The 22876-nt window shown below is 40.4% G+C and overlaps 2 protein-coding genes across 7 annotated transcripts in view; both read left to right on the top strand.

Annotated features, from left to right (window-relative positions):
* adi1 (acireductone dioxygenase 1) overlaps positions 1-22876 on the top strand; it is a 331967-nt gene that overhangs the window by 212733 nt on the left and 96358 nt on the right. The window lies entirely within an intron of this gene.
* Positions 1-22876, top strand: part of myt1lb (myelin transcription factor 1-like, b) — a 108198-nt gene that overhangs the window by 15155 nt on the left and 70167 nt on the right. For 5 of the 6 annotated variants that reach the window (XM_072365642.1, XM_072365641.1, XM_072365645.1 and 2 more), the window contains exon 2: positions 17801-17914. The gene's annotated coding sequence lies outside the window, so the exon portion shown is untranslated. Of the gene's footprint in view, positions 1-17800; positions 17915-18823; positions 18879-22876 lie in introns of all 6 variants that reach the window. The other variant, XM_072365643.1, reaches the window with a different exon arrangement.

Raw genomic sequence — 22876 nt, forward strand, 5'->3', positions numbered from 1 at the left:
CCCCTAATTACAGCCGTGGCTCCCACAGCCTGCCTGCCTCTCCCTCAGCCCCCATGTTTGGGTGCATCTTCCCTTGCAGAGTCAGATGATACGCTCCCCTCGTCTCCCAAGCTTTGCTCTCAGGAGGGCTCCACCTTAGCACAAAGCACGGCGGTGTCTGATTAGTCGGCTCAAATGAGATCCCTAGCTAGCTGCCTATATTGTCATTCTCTCTGCTGACGGTTATGAGATGAGCTGCCAGACAGCCACTCGACATGTTTAGCTTGTTAGGTTGATCAGGAGGTTTCTATATCACGTCTTGCAAACAGCAGAATTACAAATCTTTAGGGATCTAATTTAGACTATTCTAGATGAGAAACTAGTTTGCAAGCTAGCTAGCTATTTACCTCTAGGCAAACGAGCCTTGACTAACACAGGGAGGTTTTTTTTTTCCACTCTTGTACACTGATGTACAGTTCGATAATTGGTGGTTATTAGTGAGCTTGCTGGAAAAGGAGCTCTGTAGCCAGTTAACCCTTTCCTCCCTTAATGGATAGCAGTTGTCTTTCATCTCATTTCAGAGGGTTTAAAGGCAGAGAGGGATGTCTGTAGTGGGGGTTGGTTATTATTTTTTGTGCCAACAGCAGATGCCAGGCACAGCGGTTTCAACCGGGCACACTTTACAGCACAACACAGCTGCCTTCTCTGCATCTGGGCACCGGATTGAAAGAGGAGGGAGGAGAGGAGCAAAGAAAGATGGGGAATAAGCAAGAGGCAAACCGTGCAAGGAGAAACAGAGGGAACATAAAGAAGAAGAAGAAGAAGGAGGAGAGAGGAAGAAACAAAGGCTGACACAGATAACATCTATCAGCACAGCAGAAACATGGGCTGAGTTTACTATTATAAATAAAGAGGTACCCACATCCCCCTCCCCATCTTGTCCCCAGTTCTCCCTTCCAAAAGCTGGGAACCACTAACTGGGCCAATCCACAACAGGGATTAGCTATCTAGCTGCAGAGGCATTTAAATGTGTTCACAGTGAGCACAGTGCTTTCTGTGGGAGTGACTGTCAACACAAACACCGAGGTGTCACTGAGAAGAAAGGAAAAAAACGTACGGTTTACTTCATTGTTTTTACTTCTCTTATGGGATGTCACATAGAATTTTAATACTTTAGACGAAACGAGTTTCAAAGAGAATTCAATATTGTAGCATTACTTTAAATATACCTATTTAAATTTTAATACAGGGAATTTTCTCCTGAAACACATGGTAACAACATGATACCATGCCAAGGGAATATTAATTGCAGGGAAATGTGAAAAGAATGTAAAAATACACGGCTGGATTTAAAAGTTATTAATACAAAAGATGGATGCAGTGCGTTATGCTTGGAAAGAAAGAGTGCATTGAGTCTAATGAATATACTGCTCTGTACGTGCTCAAAGCCCAGCAGGAAATATCGCGTTTCACTCACTGAAAGCAGCACATTGAGCTGTGTGATACATAAAATAGATTCGGATTGAAAATCCTCTCTGTCCGCACCTGTGGATGATGGTGCAGGGCAAAAGTCAGGGCCACTGAAAGGAGAATTACACACTATTATCATCATCTTACAATGTGTGCAGTTTCAAAGATCCTTGCACCACAGCATGCTTGTTTCTATTCATCTGTCTCTTTCTGTCCTTCTCCCCCTCCCCTTTTCTTTTGTTCTGCCTCTGTTAGAGTCGTCCTTGACTGCCGAGCGAGCGCGCAGTCTTTGCTTGAGAGGAGCCAGTCAAACGTTCTCTGGCTCTCCTATTGACACAAGAATAGGAGAAAACATGGGGGAGTTAGTGGGATATGGACAGAGAATAGTCTTTTACAAAAAGGGAGGAGAGTCTGTGTTTTAATTCAACAAACCTAAAGTCACAAGGAACTGTGAAATAGACAGGAAGAGCATAAGCAGGAAGTTGGCATGATGACTAAGCATCTGAAGACTGGGGAGAGCTTGGGGCTTCTCGTTTGGAAAGATGTTGAATGAAAAGTCATTGTCTGCCAAGAAAGAAACCCTCACAAATTGTGGTACAGCATTCTCTGAGATGGGATGAACAGTGTTGAGCATTGAATTCCAGAAAGCTTGCCCCTCATTACGGAAATGACAAGGTGGGATTCACTGTAACTGTGTCCGTCAGACGTTTGAACGTACCAAGCTATTAAAAATTAATGTTTTGGTGTGTCCAAATTCGGATTGGTAATGTGTATGTATGTACTCGTAGTTACTCACCTTTGAGTAGCCAGATTGTTTTGTTGCATTAAAGAAAAGCTTTGATTCCTCATACTTGATCTTTGAATCCTGCCTTTGACCCAACCTCTACCTTTGAACAGGTACAGGATGGGGCAGAGTGGGTTGTAAGCTTGATTTTTTTTTGCACATACTTGGCACTCATTCAAAAAAAGTGGTATGTATCAATGATTTATTCATATAAAATGGACTGTCAACTATCATTTTTTATCTTTGTCCTTTGAAATTTTAACTTATAACAAATAAAAGAAAAACTGGCAGCAGAAATGCTAATCAGAAGTCCATAGATATGGTCCACAAAAGAAAACTGAAATACAAAATACAAACACATTAAACTTAATAAGTTGGTCAAATAAGTGTCCATCTGTCTGTAGATGGATGTGGACTCAACAGTCTTGGAATCTCCCTGAAGGAAAACATATCTTTAATTTTGCACCACAGACGAGTTAGTAGTTGGTAGACAAGTAAATTCTCTTGAGACTGTTCTCTTTTTTAACTTTCATCTTCACACACATTTTAGTTAAAGGCATTCAAAGCGGTAATGATATTTCAAACAAGGCCCTTCCTCCCCTTGACTGTCGAGTAATGCTGCATTTGATGTACCTGCAAGGTAGGAAGTGAGAACTCAAAATAAAGTCAACCTGAGTTTGAGAGGAACAAAAAAGCTTTTGTTTACTACAAATCCACCTTTTTTGGAAAACCTTACCAACATTACCCATTTGATTTTTTTTAATCACAGATTAGTTCCCAGTTGTCATCAAATTCAGTGTGAGGGAGTAAATCAGTAAATCAGAGAAATAAACAGAATTTACAGATTTATTCCACAGCAATTGTGTTGTAAAACATAAATAAAGTCAGAACTCTACACAGCCCTAATGCAGGATGTTGTGTTGATAACTTGGCAAGGAAAGGATGACTTAAAAAACAGCTTTGGTCCTCTCAATGTTTGATGTGATGAGGCAGAGGTGACACAGGCTCTTTCAGCTGAGAGAGACTGAAATGTTACAAATATAACATGTTTGACCTTAAGTCTGCTCAGTAAACTTTAGACTCAGTGTTTTTTTAAAACTGAAATTAAAGTAAGTCCTGTGTATTATAGAATAGGGTCGGGGGTTTGTGTTTACCTTTCTACATGGCGTCTCAATAGTAAGACAAGCTAATAAACAGAAAAGATACAGATGGACAGGCAGACAGGTGAGCAGGCAGATAGACAGGCAGACAAACAAATAGAGACACAAGCAAATGACGAATAGACAGACAGGCAGTCGGGCAGATTGGCAGAGCGGCTGACAGCCTGGCGGCTTTCCGGTGAAGAGATATTGGCTGGAGTGAGCGGCTGGCAGGGAGACGGGCAGATGGACAGACAGTCAGACACCCATGCACACAGACAGTCGGAAAGGAGGAGAGACAGGCAGCCAGAGAGGACGCCAGACAGACATGCACTGTTGGTAGCGAGCAGGCAGTTGGTGTAGGACAGAGACATGGGGACAGTCACTGCCTCTGGCAGGAAAGGAGAGAGAGATAGAAAGAGACAGAAATGGAGGGAGAGAGAAGAAGAGGGATGAGGTCAGTGCACGGCTGGCTGGCTGACTGTTGATCTGTGGCACTGGGTTGGCAGAAGAGACTCCTCAGGGACAGAACAACTCCACACAGCCTCCATCTACATTCCCCCAGCCCTTCTTCCCTCCATCCCCCACCTGCGGTGGAAAGACAAGCCTTGAAAGGGAGACTCTCAGCACACAGTGGCACAAAGAGGTGAAAGAAGGCAAATTAGGAGTCAAAGTGGCAAAAAGCTGTCCAGGTGTGGCTGGAAAACAGGAGTGAGAGTATCTAACTCTGAATTTTGTGAAGGAATTCAGAAAAATGCTCCTTCCTATTCTCTGAAGGACGAACTTACAAGACAGCAGCATATATGTACCTCAGGCTTTTGGAGAGGAGGGGCACATAGTATAATCCAGATTTTATTGTCCGCTATTATACACAGTATTTTCATATATCTAATAGGGCAAGTTTCTTTTTTTATTTCAGAGATTTGCAGATTGAAATAAACCTAAAAGACAGTGTTGAAAAGGTTTGATTTATTTCTTTAAACAATAGTCAGCAGTTGCTGGTATGTACATAATATTTAACAGTCACATTTCCAGACTCGCCAGTTGAGAATATTTTAATGCTAAAACGAAAAGGTATGTTGCTCAGAAGTCCGTGGAGGTATTTTCAGGACATGGTGGAAATGTTAGACTAATACAAGGATTTTGACTTACCTGTGTTAGGATAGCAGAAGTCCCAGATCAGTGTGTCGATGGGTGATTTGAGGTGCTGACAATTTTTTTATTTTATCTATGGCTTTCACTTGGCTAGAGTTACGCAAGGTTAATGTTACAGCCATGCGTGGGAGTGTGAATGTGTTTGTGCTCGTGTGTGTGCGTGTGTGTGTTGCTTCAGGCTGCAAAGCTGCTCCAAATGTCCATCTGCCGAGTTCACAACCCACCTGAGCCCACTCACATATGCACATGTGTGACCCCCACACTTACACAAACACACTCCACTGCACCCGTACTTGCATCCACGCAGGCACATGCAGAAACAACCACAGATTTCAAACATTCAGCGCATACCTGTATAGGCGGTGTTTTCCTTGTTTCAGCTCTGCTTGAGCTTATCTTCATTCTTACAGGCATTTGCATAAAAACATCCCACCTTTTCTCAAGCTGTCACCTTGATGTAGCTGCAATACAGAGTGTGATATCAACATAACAAGTTTTCCAACAAGAATCCAAAAATGCACATATACATATTTCAGAACAGGCGTTAAGAGAAGTACGAGGGGAAACAAAAGACTGCAGCAGATGAGCACACACACATACACAGAGCCATTCCAACACTGCTCTCTCCATGTACTTTTACATGTACACACAATTTGTGTTTGCAGATGATTGTTTTTTCAGCTTGTATTTCAGCGTGGGCATGTGTGCTTGGCACAAGTGCCAAGCTGATAATTATTGAAATGAGTCCTGGCAGGATCTGAGAATCAAATTCGTTGCCACTTTAAGCATCTATGTCTTTTCTAGGATTTGGTTTTTAGGGACACTAGTCGAAGGTTAATCAGTATATTCTCCAGGGATAAAGAGAAACAAGTGAGCTGGCTGGAACGTCCAGATAAGTGCTGCTTTATAGATGCTGCACTCTCTTTTTCATCGACCGACCACAGACAGCCATCATCAGCTCTGCAGCTACCAAACAGGTCCCAGGCAGATGACACTTAATAGGAAAAGGTTCCGAGATTTTACACCTTTTTTCATCTTGATGTATAACATTTTGTCGTAGAGGAAGGCATCTCCACTGTTGCTGATCTACATATTTATCATAGGACACAGATAATATATTGACTTGTAATTAAGGAAATGGTTTAGAGTAATTTAGAGGCTAGAAGCTATAAACAGGATGCCACATGTGAGATGTAATAGTAGGTTCATTATGTCACTCTTTAGTTGAGACATGCTCACGGCAGTTCATGGAATTGTTTCAAAATGTAATCTTTTGATTATTGTCCTGGGACATGGCAAGTTCTTTTTTTAACATGTTAATGTGAAATAACAGCATATATGACTACACCCTCATCCTGTGTCATGAAACTGTCACATAGGGAGTTTTTAGTTAACTAAACCACTTCTCAAATGTGAGATTTACAACATTAATGGCTTGATCTGTCTGTTTAAGTGATGGCATTTAGTCATGGACTTCACCACACATCATCACATGTTAATGTTCCCCGTAGTTTCAGTTCAATTTAATTTAATGTGCTATTTTTTAATCAAGATGCTTCCATTGATATAAACAAAATACAAGGGGGTCTTGGTTAAGATGAAATGCAGCAGACATGCCTTTAAAAGTGATAGAACGAAGGTTCATGCACAATATTTGCAAATATCAATATATAAGTGAGTGGACAGTAAATGAAGTAAGCGCCATCACTAGTCCTCATATAGTCGTAGTTTTCGAGCAACAGCAAGTCATATTGCCATAAAAATTCATACAAGAGTGCCCTGTGTGTTGTGGCTGCGTAAAACAGCAGTGGGGATGGGAATCAGCTAAATATATCACTTTTTTTTACATGTTTAAGTTTGTTGAACAGTCTGTGTTATACTGTGAGGGTCTGCTACACTACAGTAACAGCATAGTTGTTATCATCTTAATCTGCAAAGACGTCTCCATTCTCATTCTGCTTGGAAAAGAAGCTGCCACATCATGCAAAACTCTCAATAACGTGCTGTTTTGTCATAAAAACTCATATGAAGCTAATAAGCATGCTGCATTTTGTTAAACTGAGAACAGTTGAAAATATTGATATCAGAGAGCAGAAACTGCAGCTCAAACACTATACTTTTGTTCACTTGGCTCAGACATTGAGGAAAATAGAGGTTATGAAACCATGGGGGAGAGTTTGATGCAGTCTTTAAGATTCCTTTGAACACCTGAGCAGAAACTAAATTAACCCATTGCTTCTGTGCATATCTGTTTGCTAAAGTGACGATAGCAGCTCACTTGTTATGTGCTGAAAGTGATGTGTATGTTACAACCTTGTCAGATTACTGCTGCAAAATGTTAAGGAAAAACAACAGGGAGTCAAACAAAGATGAGACCTATACATTCAGTTGTCATCTGATGAAAGCAGTGCAGGTCTGAAAGTAGCTTTAGATACACGACTCTCAGCCAGGAGACACAGATTTATTTCCTATTTTCTTTTTTTTTGTTTTCAGTCACAGTTTACTTTCACTTTTACTGCTCTTTGTTCAGATTGGTTAGGTTTAGGCATTAAAGATTAGTGTCTTTAATGAAAACCTCCAACTGACATTACTCTAAAGTTTTGTTTTATGTCCATCCACAAGAACACGATGATATTTGTTTAGTACCTTTTTAATCTTTTACCATGAGACAGGGTTGCATCATCGTTATCGTCCAAATAAACTCTGTGTTATTAAGCCGTCAATTTAAAAAAATGCAATAACAGAAATGACTAAGATGATACTGAATGATAATTAAAATAACAAAATCAGGGAAGTACTGTAGATCTAATTTAATGGACAGTTGTTGGATAGTCTCAATAACTTTTGAGTTTCCAGCTTAATTCTTGCAGGTAGTGTACCTTTGTGTGTGTGCACATCTGAGAATCATCCCTGGTTCTCCCTGGACTTTTCTGAATGACCACATGATTCATTGAAATCAAAACAAATTCCATTTCATGTTGTCCGGCGTCTTTGACTCCCTCACTTGAAATCCAGACCTTATTTAAGTGAAGAATGAAGGGAGGCTTTCTTTTCTGTTCTATTAGGCTGCTATTTTTGGTGCCACAGGATACTCAGTGACTGTGTGGAGCCTTGTCAGTGACGAATGTGTTTGTGTGAGAAACATTGGTGGGGTGCCTTCCCACAGGAAGATATGTATGTGCGTGTGTGAAATGGATGGAATTGGGGGGATATTCAGTGTTTTTCTATCTTGCCTGCAGGAAAGAGAGAGGTAGATCGAGCATGTGTGTACTGGCTTGCTCCCCTGCGGTGGTTCAGTGTGTGTATGCCCATTAGCTTGCCTGAGAGTGTGTGTGTATTTGCCTTACTGCCATGCTTCGGTGCCCATGCCTGAGATACAGCATGCCATGCTGGGGGTATCTTTGTGCGTATGTGTGTGCGCGCGCCTGCTGTCATCCTGGGGTAGAGCCCCGGGACATATAGGGTCATGTGACAGACAGCCCTATCTATCTATCTGCAGCCTGCATCATTGGTATTCTGGGTAGACACTGGCAGTCAAGCAGGGGGTGGGGGTGGGTTGGCAGGGGAAGGATGGAGACAGGGTAGAGTAGTGTGTGTTGGGGGTAGAAAGAATGAGGGAGGAAAAAAGACAGAGACAGGAGGAGAGAAAATAGAAAAAAGAACAATAGAGCTCATCAGTACATCGAGAACAGGGTGCAATCAGGCGTGCACACACAACTACACACACACTTGGCCATAAAAATCAGGGTGTGTTTGTATACTGTACACACACCTGGGCACCAATAAGCATGCTTGCACATGCACACAGTCCGACATACACACACACACACGCACACACACACACACACACACACATACTGGTGTGCCCTTATCAATTCACGACAAAGATCTGACATGAACAAGAAAGACCACAAGGACTAAAATTCCATCAATAGCAAAAGAAAAAGAGAGGTTCAACTGGCAGATCACACCGCATCACTTCAGCATTGCTTAGGGTTAAACTCCTGTCTTGTGATAAAAGACGGGTAACCTTCAAAGATGCCTCGCCATTCATTTCACTGCATAGATCCTGCATACTGCCTCGTTGGATTGATCCCTCTGTCTGTCTCATGAGGAAGGATCATATAATTCTCTGTAAATAAGCATTCAGTCTTAACAAACAGCCACATGCGGGGGTATCAGTCGCAGGATCTGATATCATTTCTCAGCAAAACACTCAGCTCTCCTTATGTTGAGATGTCTGAGGACAAGTGGAGCAATAAGTGTTGTCTGAGTTCAGTCTGGGTCATTTTATTGTCAATACACTTTTTTTTTCAAAGGGTATGCGTCACCTTTTTAACAATAAACATACAGTACACAAATTGTATTAAGAAATTGCTTATTAAGTTAAAACATAACAATTCAGCTGTTTTGTCATGTCTCTATAACACGCACACTAAAGTGTCATTTGGTATTAATGCCCTGATGCACCGACTGTGGCAATATCAGAGACTGACAGCAAACTCACCATGTCCCTCTGGATTTTCACCTTATGAACACACCAAAAGGTCCTTATAGCAATTTGGAGAGGAAGAGGAGTATGAATGTTACAGGATTTGTGAGGACTGTGAGACCTGAGTTTGGAACTGCTCTGTCTTTTTTCACTCGCGTTTCACACTCTTTCTGTAGGACAGAACAATCTCCTATTTGGTATGAGCACCTTTATTCTTCAAAACAGTCTGATGTCCAAGCTCTGGGGAGGCTTCATCCCTCCATAAGACCTGCTGCCAATGATTTTCAGTCCACTTCTTGTGTCATTTAGCACAGCTCAGCCTTTTCTCCCTGATTCCCTTCCTTAAGAATGGCTTCTTGATATTTCTGATAGATGTATTTTAGTAGATGGATCAACTGAAGGTCCAGATGCATCTCTCTGGTCCTGTGTCAGGTCATTGCTGGATTTTCTCCTCTCTCTTAAGGACATCACTTTCAGATACTGTTCATGTGCTGTAGATAGATTTTAAATCCTGACACTTCTTTTGTCTACCATCTTTCCAGTTTCCTCAATCTTCGTACACCATGCTGAGATATGCCAAATTTTCAGCTAATAGCTCTGTGAATCACATTATTCGTGCAGAAATTCTGTCAAACTATGTTATCTTTGGCATTTTGCATAGATGCAACTATAAAATGGGAACAAATGATCTGTCTTTATGACAGGCTGCTGGTAACAAAGTGCCTGAAGGTACAATTTAAAATCGGTTCTTTGCTAAGTTGACTGTTATGTATCGACACACAATGAACATTCATTTATCCCTTGAGTTAGGTGTTTCTTTATGCTTAAATGGTGGAGAATTGTTTTTCAAGACCACTTTAAAAGATGACAAGAATGTCTGGCTGCTTGTAAGAAAATAGAAAGAAATGAGGGATGGTTAAAGACTTTTGCATTTTGCTGTATTGCTACTTTTACATTATCCACCAATGTTTTGTATCTTACTTTTAAACAGGAAACGTTAATGCTGTAAAATCTTAGCAGCAATAAGCTGCTGATGTTTTCAGAAGAATATAAATCTTAGTTGGTTGTGTTTTCCTCTCTGCTCTCTAATTGTCTTTCACATGCTCAAGAAAAAAAAAAATTCTAACTGTAGATGCCTGACCATCCCTGACGCATATAAGGGGGATCTTGAAGACTATTTCATGACATCACGTGTAGCAATGTGTGTGTGTGAGGTTTTCTATACGCAGAGGTGGCGCTTAGCTTTGTGTCTTCCTGTCTTGGCTGTGTCACTCCTCGACCTTGGTGTTCTATAGCTGCTGGGGATGAGAGATGGTGTTAACACTTCTAAAGGCGTAAATCACCCTTCCCTCCTGCTCTGCCTCCCTCACTGCAATGTTGTTCTCTTCACTTGCTATCAGTGCTGAGAGGTGATTGGAGTCTTCCCAGTCTGATAATGGGCTTCATATACACACTCTTTCTCTCTCTCTCTCTCTCTCTCTCTCTCTCTCTCTCTCACACACACACACACACACACACACACCTACCTTTTTACAGCCACAGAGCAGAGAAAGAAGGCGAGAGAAGGAGACTCATCAAGTAATTAAGGCCCTGGCTCTCCCTTGGAAATTAAAGGAATGGCCCTTTGCTCTCCTCTGTCTCTGTCTCTCTCCTTCTCTTCCTGCTGGGTTGATTGCTGTCTGGCTTCTTTCCACACCTGAGTATTTCACTCTCCCAGGCAGCCAACCCATAGTGCATTGTGCTAGTGATTACCCCACTGTGGGTAATTGCGGCGGCTGTTCGCCCAATGTTATTTCTCCCACTCTGCACTCGCAGAGCAGCCTCCTCCCTCGAGAAAGGGGGGGATGCACTTTTTAGCTTTGTGTGTGTGCCTTATACAGGGGGCAAGCTTATAATGAGAGCGCTGCATGTGCTTTTTCATAAATTTCTTTATAGGCTTCTCCAGACTACTTGTGTGGATGCAGTGTAGCTGTTTGTGTTTGTGAGCACAGTGAAGCTCTGCAGGTCATGTGCGCGGTCAGTTCCATCTCTCATGTCCTTGAAGGGAAAAGTGGGTCAGAAAACTGCTTTTACCTTGGCTCACTTCTCCTCTTTGATAAGAGCGGAAAAGTCACAAAGAGCTGGTCCACTTCACTACCTGACAGTTTCTTTCACCCTTGAACCACAGTCTCTCTGGCATCACGGCTCTGTCTGAAGATATTTTCTGAGAGGGAGTTGAACCGACCAGCAGATTAATTTTTTTCCTACCAGAGATCACTCACCAGTTAGAATGTGATATGCACTGAGTTAATACAGGCGATTGTGGTTAGCTCTGTGTTTGCGTTCCTTCAGTATGTGCCCATCGTAAATTGGCTGCAGCCCAGTGGCCTCAATAAGATTAGTGGATATAGAAGAACAAAGGATGGATGACAGTAGACAGTGTTCACAAATGGAAGGAGGTGTGCCTGCTCCAGTTGTTTCACAACCCCGTGCTGTGATGACTGATGAACTGCAAGAATCAATATTTGGCAATGTGAGTAGTTTTGAATAATTTTGAGAAATTAGAGTATCTAAAGTTTATCATTTGATTTGGTAGTTGGTGTAAATCTCTTTGTGACATCGTAGTCTGATTCAAGACACAATAATCTTTGATCAAGATGAAAGTTCAGTGCTTTAAGTTACACATCTTCCCACCACCAGACAGTGTGCCCTTCGTCGTCACTCAGTATCACCTCTTGCCAGGTTGTGTCCCGGCTGCAGGAAGAGGAGTGTGTTAAGTTTGTGTTTATATATGCACAAGTCTGTCTTTAAGCTGTTTTAAAGCCACACTCGAACAAAATAAAGTATAAATTATAAATGACTGTGTATCACTGAATCACTTTGCAGTTATATGGACAGATAGAAGCGCCATGAGAAAGATTAAATCTGTAAAAGAATATGAATGAAAATAAGGAAATATGCACAGAAAGAAAGAAATGTTGAAACATGAAGACATTATTATTATATTACATTATTATTATTATATAAACTGCACAGATGTTAACGTTCTCAGGACAAACAGAAAGCCAAGAGAAGACATGGTTAATTGAAAGTGATTTAAGGTGTCGCAACTTGCTGCCAAACACTGGAGCTGTGCTAAGTGAGGTTGGAGGTCAAAATGGTACTATGAAAGAAATTACTACTGAAAGAATTTTAACCAAAAGTTAAAAACATGTTTTACTGTCTCTCTACCTGCCAGCAGATTTTTCTTGGAAGTGGAAAGAAAAACCTCCTGTAATATTAAAGTTGTCTTGAAGCAGTGTCATGGGATTTCCTTCGTTGGTTTCTGCTGTATCCCAGTTTTGACAGTGTGGTCAGTGTAATGCCCTGCTGGGATTTGGAGGCTTTTTGTGGTTTAGCTTTGGGATATAGTGGATCAAGTCTTTTTTTTATAGTGAGAACCATCTGAATCACTAACCTCTATGCTGTCTGAGCATGGAGAGTTCCCTCTAAACAGCATTCTTCCTAAAATAACAACAATGAAACTGTTTAATGTGGATATGTGTTGAGGCAGTGGGTCTGCTGCCCTCTTTGCAGCTGGGAAAAGAAAGAGAACTCCCACTATATTATGTGGCAGAAGGATTGGGGATCAAACAGTCCCTTTAAGTTTGAAATGAGGCATTGATTTCTTTGCAGCAGCTTGAAGAGAAAAGGTGCCATCTGGCTTTATAATCAAACTGATGCCATCTCCATCAAGCACATGTTTGCACACAGGCATGCATTAATTTCTGGTCTCATCACCAAGTTAACACCATCACTCCATTTTTCCCACCTTTCCATTTCTTTTCTTCAGAAGTTTTTGCACATATGTATCCGTTTGCTTAACTGTAATCTTCCAGGACATCGTAATGGGAGCAGACGTATACATTCATGTAAAATTAGACGCTGCTCTTACTGCTGTAGCCATTAATATCAGTCCCTTTTTTCTCTTTAGCTGTAGCAGTGTAAGTATGTGGGGTTTCATACATAGCATTCAAAGCTCAGTGAGTTAAGTAGGTGGTTAATATTGCAAGATTCTGGGATAAAGATCTGTATGGGTTCTTCTTTTAGTATTTGAGAGTTTCTTAATTTGTCACCATTAGGTGAAATTAAGTCTACATGAGGATGAAGTGTTATCATATTTTTTAGACTAAGTCTTCTAAATTCACTTGTAAACTGTGGAAAATATGAATCGGAGTGTCATCATTGAAGCGGTCATATACGTTGGATAAATTACAGTTGTAGGTCAACACCAGAGCAAGTCTGAACCCCTTCTACAAATATGTGGAGTTTCTCATAAAATGGCCATGATGTTTGTTGACCATGACGTGTTAAATTTAAACTATTCGAGAATGATTTTAAATTCTGTTCCAAAGTTGACAGAGAATTAATGCTGAGATGCAAGAGATTATTTGAGATTTTATTTACATACACAAAGAGCAAAGGATGGATAAAGGGATCTCTCATATGCAGCTGAGGAAACACAGAATATCGACCCTACTCTCACCTCACTCTGAAATCCATCAAACACATATTTTACTGTACTCTGACTGTTCTGATCAGACTGATCTGCAGCATGAGGACATTCAGGCCAAGAAATCACAGCTGCTTCTTCATATCCACCATGTGTATGTGCCTATATGAATGTGTGTCCAAGAGGCGATGAACACAGAAAAGAACACAGGATATGGAACAGAGAGAAGGAGAGCAGCAGAAAGAGAGATTTCATCTCCTCTCTGCCTGTATACATATCTGCTAGAATGTAGGTCAGGCAGCCCCAGTCACTCTGAAAGCCTGGGAGAATGTGATTGCTGTATGTGTGCACACACACCACATGAATAAAGCATGTGCTTTGCTTATAATATGTGCTTATATGTGTGTGCCCCCTTGTCCTCATATACCAAATATTTAGTTCTGTATACAATCTGTGTGATTTTTTTTGTTGTTTGTTTTTGTTTGTCTATAACAGCACTAATGTGTGTCATGTATTGTTATGGAAAGTGTTACCTTACATACTGCAATGTTGAACAACCGTACAATAGGGTTTAATTGCAATGTGTCTGTTGGAGCTGCTTGGTTATTTAGAGTGAACTCCCTGGCTTTGATAGATAGAGAAGCCCAGGAAAGGCCAGGTCCCTTCTTTTTCTCTGTGGAATACTCAAACACACATACACTTGTAGGATTCTGGGTTGAGAAGAAGTCTCACTGTCCTTTATAACAAAGGTGAAGAATACGCTTGCAAACATGTGTCTATAACTGTTTGTGTAAGTGACTTTGTAAGGCTTATGTATGTGTTTGCCGAGTGTGTGTTCCCATTACAGTTGAAGGCCAATTCCTCCTTTACTGTGTGCTGTCTGTCACTGTCCTTGGTGCTGAAACTTGCAGACTAGAAAGAACCTGAACAGCATGACTAGAATGCCATGAACACACAGGGTACACACTGTGCTGTGAGCTGTTATATCTTTTGTCTAGTTTAATCTCTTGCCATTTGTCCTTTTTTGTTTGCTTTTCTTGTTTTTCTCACCTCCTCCCTTTTTTTGAATGTGGGCTGTGTCCTGATGAAGAGTCAGAGAGCTGTGATTTGTCATCAGCCTCTTCATGAAGACCTTCATCAGAGGACAGACCCATCACTTAATCTCTGATTATAAAGACCAAGGGGCCAGGGGTGTGCATGTATGTGTGTGCGTGTGTGCTTGTATTTTATGGGGTAGAAGGGGATTTAATTATGCCACAAAGTTTCCAGAAATCATTCACAAAGCATTTATTCAGGGTTTGAAAACTAAGGAAAAGTATCAGATTCGCTTTTTAAAAAAATTAATTTTTCAGGTCTGGATTAGTATGAAAGAAATTATGTTTTTTTTTCTGAGAGTTAAAGATCTGAATTAGTAAGGACTGAATTGAAATGTAGCATTATGCTTTTGAGTTAATGTCTAAAGCCATAAACCCACTGACGGTGCACTGCGACAGTATGCCAGCTGTCACCAATGGAACCTACAGTTCCCAATCGTAGTCTATTTTTTTATCTATGAATTGAAAAATGTACTTTACATCAGCAGCTGGCATAGCTGTAACATTTAGTGGGATTTAACACGAACTTTATCTATAAAACACATAATTATCATTACATTACAAAAATTATTTTGATCATTTAAATCATTAATTGTTTTAGCCAAATTCAGACACTTTAAACTTCTATGTGGATACAAATCAATTAAACCTGATTTTCTACCTGAACAGCAGTTATGGGAGGAGCTATAAATGTTCTGTAATGATGGGATTGTGGGTCCCGTAACTACGGATTTTTCTCAACCTCCACTAATCTCTCTTCATCCATTTCACAAATATGTTTGATGTGAGACGGTGGGTTGTAAAAGCAAGGTAGAAAAACCATTTAGAAAAGTGCTATAGCACCAAAGAAGAACTGCTCTTATGGGACAGGAGCTGGGATGTACCTGCGCAGAGCGAATATGATGTCTTTTTTTCGATGCCATTAGTCAAGAGTGGTGATGCTTGAAAATAAGACACTACTGCAAAGTAATGACAGTCATAGTCGTGAGCCACCACTGGTGTGGGGCGATATAATAGAAAATGAAAAGGGCAGCTGTTTTATTGTGTTGTTACGTGCTGGTGGTTCTGGCCTTAATTTGCCCACCCCCATATGACTTTTGGGCACCATGGGTGGCTGTGCCCTAAGTGGAAGAATAAGATCCCCACCAACTGTTTCAGTCCATGGCCTCTCCACATGTTGCAGTGTTTTTGGAAAAAAACGCTGACCCCAAATTGTTCCCGATGACAAAGACTGGCATAGCAGCTGTATGAATGAGAGAATGAGAAACACGTTATGAAACACTTAATAACCCCAGTTAAGGCTGAAAGATTTTATCTAAGTGCAGAGATTTGTCTGTCACAAGTTAACCCAAGCTAAAGCATACCCTGCATTAATATACTTTACTTTAAATTGTGGATTAGTTCAAGAAATGTATATATATTAAATGAGGTGGTTTTGAACCTAGTGATTAGAACCATAGACCTACTACAAAACAAGTGAAAACAGACTGAAATCTCTCTCTCTTTCGTTTGCAACCAGAGGCACCACCCTCTACTGGCTATTGAATAGACTGCAGGTTAAAGACACTTGAGAATTGGCTTTACTTTTCAGATCTGGAGGGTGCATCATCTGTTGTATACAGGCTATGGTTTTTTATAGACCAAAATGGGATACTATGTACACATTCAGCTGAAAGGAGGTAACAAAATAGAGCACTGCTTAGTTTAGTTCCTCACAGAGCAGAGATCACTCGATAATTTGCAGCTTAAATAAAATGAGGTGGACTGGTTTGGTCCAATTTGATTTGTTTGAGGTAGGAGGTAAATATTTGGTAGCATTAAAGCATACTTAGTCAGAATAAAACAAACATGTTTGCCTTTATATTTCAGAACAATTTATTACGCATCTAGACATTTGTATTGGGATGTAAAATAGGACAGAACAAACAACTTAGAAGTCTGGAAATTTGAGTCTGGAAAAGTCTGTAATTTTGAAATGGAAAATTTCCCTGTTCAGAGGATTTTGCTAAATACAGTTTACCTTTTAAGTCACTTCTTCTATCTGTAATCATACATTTTTACATATATAGTGTAGCACCGATCAGTTACAAAATTCACTTTGACTTTGTTTTATGGCTTTTTTTCTTCTTTGTAAAAATGCTTTTGGGGTGCTCCAACAGCTGTAATCAAATACAAACCAGCCTTTGATGCATTTTTCATGAAACAAAAGACAGCAGGGCTGCAGTCGTAAAATGAAAATATAGCTTGAGTGTCCCATTGTTTCACATTAGGGTTTTCTGTTAATAGCTATTTCTAAAGTTGTTTGTGCTATCCCCTTTCAACCCTCTCACACCGTTCCCATGATTATACACACTACAAAGGAAGTTTACAAAAAAGTGGAAAGCAGAGGTGTGTGTGTGATGAAGGGTAGGAAAAGACCCCCTGATGGTTGAAAATGAAGTCCGTGTGTGCATGTAAGCACGACTACTCCTTTTACATAACACACAAGTTGAGCTCAGGCTGTGGTTGTTTGTCCTGAGGGACCAGCTTTTGTTTTGATTTAAGCTGCTATGAGATAGGATGGGAATGACTGGTGTGTGTGCGCCTGTTAAGGGCCGTCTGTTGGGCTCCCGATGGGCGCGCTGCTTCTTTGTGATTCTCCCTATACACCATCAACACCTCATCTGTTCCCTGCCATACATTCTCTCAATTAGCAGCAAAGGATGGAAAGAAACGGGCAGTGTTTGGTCCACATGATTGTTCACACCTCCATCTTTTCTGTTTATCTCTTTTTGAATCTGAGGTTATTTTCATTTTCATATTGACAAAGAGGAACCTCAACCCCCTTCCTCAGTCCTCTCCCACCTCTCTGCACTCTCCCTCCTCTTTGCTCTGCTCCTTAAGCTCAGCGAAGGATGGAGAGCTGAGGAGAGAAATCATGGAGGCAGGCACGGATCATTAGCTATATTTGTCCCCACTTCCTGCAGCAGATGATAGATCTAGCTAATTACCCCATGTTGCCAAGCCTATCGCACACGACACACGGCCATCGTTATGGTGGAAATCAGCATTTGATTTGGTGTGTGCCGCATAGCTGATGCTATATGACTATTCATGAGCCTGAAGTCTTAGAAGAGGAGGGATTCTCAGATCCTGTCATGACTGTCTATAAATGTGATTGTTCTGGAAATGATTTTAATGATGCATGTTCTCCATCTTCTTCCTCCCTCTGTGTAGAAAATGAGTTTGGAGGAGAAGTGGTGAGCCGTTCCTCTCCAGCTGAACATCAGTACGTCACGGTGGAAGAAGAGGTCCAGGCCAAAGAGCTTTCTGAAGGCCAAAACATTTCAGGTAGAGGTTCCTTTTTCTGCAGGAAATCCAGTTTTTGTGATCAGTCAGTCCAAATTAGATGTCCATTAGATGTTCAATTCATACTGTTTCCTCTAAACTAATCATAAAAACATAAACAGAATCACTGCAAACTTTGGCATCAGTGTCACAATTATACTGCACATTGCTTCAACAAATTCAAATTGCAGTTTACAAATCCATGTACAATCAAACAAATGATTGGCAAGAATTGACTAATTCTCTAAAATAAGAATTCTCTTGCACAACATCTACACATTTGTCAGAAAGGAATTTTCAGGTTGAAAACGCCTTAAAAGAGTTTGATTAAGACATTTAAAGCTGAGGCAAAATTTGTGCTGTTAATGGACATGAATACATTGCGAGTTTCACAGGCCATAGATCATTCCAGCTGTCGGCGGTAATGCACCACTGTGTTGTTATTCAATTATAATACATATCAGAAAGAAGAAATCACTCTTTGAACTGATGAGTTTAGCTCTCAGCAGAAAACACTGAGCAGACGATATCAGATACGTGTCAACCACGACACTAACACCAGCAGTGTTAGTCCTGGTGTTATGCGACAGACTACACTCAGCACTGCTCCTGTAAATTAATGGTCGTGTTTAAGATATTTCAGAGGTCTTGACCCCTAACCTGTTACAAGATGTCAAAATTTAAATGCAACTTTTATCAGATAGCTTGTTTTAAAGTATAACCTGCAAAAATGAGAATAGAGACAGAGGGGCAATGTCAAACATTCCATTACAGAGTTTTGATCTCCACCTGTGAGACAACAAACATCATACATGATTTTCAGCTTTTCAGGAAATTATTATCTAAACACGGAATCATATTTGACATTTTGACAAGTGTTTTAATTTACTCTTTATGTATTCTGTCTTGCAGAATATGACACCTACACACCAGTATCTGATCCAACAAAGACAAAAAAAGTAGCTTTGTAAGTTTTAAACATCTTTCAGAGCTTGTACATTCTTGGAAAATGTTTCAAAGTGTTGATGACTCATCCTGCACTCGGGCTCATGAACGCATTTTGCATCCAATTAAACATTTTCTCAAATTGGGAATTTCTGCATTGCTGATACAGAATGGGGATGCCTGATCATACACTGTAGCTGACCAATCAGAGCAGACTGGGCTTTTCTGAGCTGAGAAATCTTACAAGCAGAAAATTTAACCTGATCTTGTGACAGAATATGAAACAGCTATGTTGGTTCACACGCACCACAACAAAGGCTCACAAATTGTACAGTTACCATGTTTTCATGACTTTGTTCCACATACAGATTTACTTTAAGTCTCCATTTGTTTCCATACATGTTCCTACTCTACGTTATGCCATCCACCTTCCACGCCCCATTTGTCTTCATGCGGTCACTTGTACAGAGGAAGGAGGCACTGGTGGAGGACATTCATCCAAAGACCTTCGTGCAACTGATTGACTGACACCCGTCCTGCTCAATGTTTTCCTTTCCCACTCACATTTCCTTCTTTTTCCACTACACTACACTCTCACCTGTGAATGGTTAAGAGTCAAAAGTACACATTTGGGGTTAGAATTAATGTAATTAATGGTTAGGTTTACATGATTAGACAGTTACAAAAATCTACACACCTATGGTTTAAACAGTTTGACGATTCATAGGTTACAAATACCATTGTGATACATCAGCACTGTGTGACAGAAAAAAAAGCGAAAGCCTCGGAAAAACATTATTATCTAACTATTTACAACCACGGATCGTGTTATTATTTCACATTTTCTGGTAAGACAAGGCTGGGAAATTTATCTAAATATAGAAGCAATATAGCCCCTCACTAGCCATTGCATGAGACATTTGATAGTTGTTTATGAGTAATCTCCTTGCCTTTGTCAGCATGAATTTTCCAGCTGCAGCCAGGTTCTACTCTGCTGAGTCCCATTTCCCTAAACAACTACTGTACGTCACAACAAGGTTGCCCACAAGGCCACCTTCTTAAAGGGAAAGGCTGTGCTGGTAACAGTTTATTTAAATGGAGCATATTCGCATCTAAAGTCTTTCATTTGAGTAGAATTTCAATAGATTACACACTGAAATAAATCAGATTTCAAATAAACATTTTAGATTATTTTTAGTAGAGGCCCAAATGAGGAGCTGACAGGTGGAGCCATCTTCTCTCATGAGCCAGTGTGAGGAAGCAACAGACTCTTCCTAACTTTTGTTCAAATTTGTTCTGCTGAATATTCAATTAATGCCTTTTCAAAAATGAAAATGTTATAAAACAAGGCTGAAAATAATCAAGATATTATAAAAGAGAAAACATCAGCTCCACTTTGGCTGTGTCGAAATCACTGAGGTCACACTTCTCTCTTCAAGTCCTTTGCTGTAACAGCTCCTTGTCATCACCTGACCAGCTGATAAATTGACTTATTGTGTTCAAATCCCAGCTTTTTCTCACTCAAACTGTTTTTGAGCTCTGCACAGCTGCTGTCACACACCAGAGCCATTTTCCATACTAGTTAGGAATCACTCCCAGATTTGTGCCTGTCTGCCTCCATCACTCTCACTCTGACTGTGTCTCTCCTCCCGCTCAGCGCCCATTCAGATGCTATCGCCACAGCCCTTCACACTAATTCAGATGCACTTAGCATCAGTTTGGCACACATGTTTGCTGTCACTACATGATGCATGGCGTAAATACCTATTTGCAGTGAAATTTGATAATGCCAGTGCAGTTTTGGTGGCTCCCCACCGCTGCATTGTGCAGAATATCAATGTGAGCGTGGGAGCATGTGTGTGATGTGCGTGTTGCTGAGGGTGGAGTTGGGTGCCATATGCCTGAAATGCATTCTCCCCAAACTTCAAGGTGAAAACAAAGAGAAACCGATAACGATGTGAATTGTTGTGACAGATGTCTGAGCACCCCCACCCAATCACCACCACTGAAATGATAATCACACACACACTTTCACGCAGAATGCTTCTACTGTGTCTCAGTGCATATTGCAATAATCACTGCATTCTTCCTCATGTTTCATTGCCAGTGAAATCCAGATTCTCCTCCATGAAAAAGCAAAAAAACGGTTTCCTTTATGCAGTTTCCATGATTGCATTCCTGCTTCCAGAAGACGGAGAGACACTCATAACAGTCAAAGCCACTTTCATTTCCAAGGCAGGGAATTTACATTTTATTTTGTATTGATGCAGACTCTTTGATCAATACAAACAGAAACACACATGGCATTTGAACAGCTGCTGTTTCTTATATGTGAGCTGAATCAAAAGTTTGGTCTGCTTCTCATTTACAGGACACGTTTCTGAGAGTTTTCTTGTAATGTATGTCAAATCATACAGTTTGGTTTTATATGTTTTATAGGATGCATCCTTCGTTTCCTGCAGCCATTTTATCTAAGACCTGTATTTTTCTGAAAGTAAGTAATCCTCGCAAAGTATAGACTGCATAGTATGGCTGTGTGGATTAGTTTTTCTGGAAGCAAATTACAAAACATTTAAAGCTCTTCTATCATAGAGATTTAGAAGTAATTCAGAATGTGAGCTTCAACGGGGCTTTTATGCCAACAACAATTGGCTTGGGTTGCGGTTTTGAATAACCAAAGAGGAGGTCATGTGTGAAATGAAACAGAGAATAATTCCAATGCAAGTTAAGTATTTCCAGCTTCGGTGAGTGTTATATTGAGACTGTGCAGTCTAAAATCAAGTCAGTTTTTTTGGATGGTCCTTGTTTTTTTATCATTCTTCCTCTTCCTCCTTTTCTCCTAATTATAATTATTTTACGAACCATTTATTTTCTGCCATTGTTTATGTTAACTCTGATTTAATGATGAACTAAAGCAGAAACAAATTAGGCAAACTGTGATTATTTTACATGAGTAGTAGAAAACATATTGGCATTAGGAATCTTTGCATTGTCCAAGTTTTGTGAAAACTAAATGACAAGATATAAAATGTTGAAATTTAATAAATAAACAAACAAAACAAAATAAAAAAGCAGAAAAAGATAAGCTCCAGCATTTTTAGCAAGCATAGTTAGATAATAATATGGGATTTTCTAAATGAGTGATTACTCAACAGATTTGTGGATACAAGTTTTTTTAAATTCACTAGTTTTGTAGAAACATAGAGTTTTCTCTCAGATTTGTACTATTATATAGTTTTTCTTCACTATCCTATTCATGGAGCTGCGATCAACATGACTCTGGTTATTAGTCTGAGCATAATAATGCCATTGATCCGGGGTCTAATTGAGACACAGACGATCGGGTCTACTCCTAATCCTCAATAAGCATGCTAACCTTCATTACAGCCATGACATTTTCCCATGGGGTGCTAAGAGACAGGATAAGCCAGACAGAATACAAGGGCTCTCCAACATATGGCAAGCCGCAGAGACGTGCTCGCTTCCTGGGTCCGACTCGCACAAGGATGCTTGAGGGAGGGAAGCGGAGGCTATAAGACTTTGCTGCTGTTGTTCCCTCCTGCTGCTGGATTCACTCGTTGTTGATATCGTGTTCAGCACTGATGCGGGCCTCGCTTAAAATCACTTTCTTTCAGCTTCAGATAGGTACCATTAGTATGCGTGCGTCCGTGTGTGCACGTCAACAAGCAGCAGATATTTTTTTGTAACAAGGGAAATATTACAGCAAGCTGGCTCAGACTTTTTCTTTTGTTTTCCACATCTCTTTCATTCTTTTTTTTTAATCTGTTCAGACCTGAGGCACCATCTGAACATGGGAACTGGGAAAACCCATCTGTTGCATCAGGTCTTCATGGGTTTAAAAACAACAGCCAACAACTTCAAATCTGGCAACTTACTGAAAACGTTCTTTCCATACATTTGCTATAATGTTGTTATCAAAACAAAAGACAAATACGTCTTATTGAGACACAGACAATTGAAAGTAGATGGGTGTGGTGACCTTGATGTCATCCATTGGTA

This window comes from Leuresthes tenuis, unplaced genomic scaffold (assembly GCF_036924035.1).
Source record: "Leuresthes tenuis unplaced genomic scaffold, fLeuTen1.0.hap1 SCAF_15, whole genome shotgun sequence".
Lineage (NCBI taxonomy): Eukaryota > Metazoa > Chordata > Actinopteri > Atheriniformes > Atherinopsidae > Leuresthes > Leuresthes tenuis.